The following is a 328-nucleotide window of genomic DNA, read 5'->3' as shown; positions in this document are numbered from 1 at the left end:
ATCCATACAGAATTATTTATAATTATATATAATCATATACAATTATATATAATTATACATAATTATGTATAATCATATGTATAATTACATATAATTGTATGCATAATTATCTAAAATTATATGTGAAAATTATATGTGAAATTATAGACATAATTATACATGATAATATATATAATATGTATTAACATGTATGGACAAATCGTACATAAATATATATAATATTGTAAAACTACATATAATTTTATATGATTCAACATAATTATGTATGAAATATTTTTTATTAGAAGAACAGGGAGAAGGAGAAGAACACAAGAACAATTCAATTTAT

Source organism: Odontomachus brunneus, unplaced genomic scaffold (assembly GCF_010583005.1).
Source record: "Odontomachus brunneus isolate Ranch 3 - 2012 unplaced genomic scaffold, Obru_v1 Obru_scaffold_172, whole genome shotgun sequence".
Taxonomy (NCBI): domain Eukaryota; kingdom Metazoa; phylum Arthropoda; class Insecta; order Hymenoptera; family Formicidae; genus Odontomachus; species Odontomachus brunneus.
Note: the sequence above shows the minus strand (reverse complement) of the source record.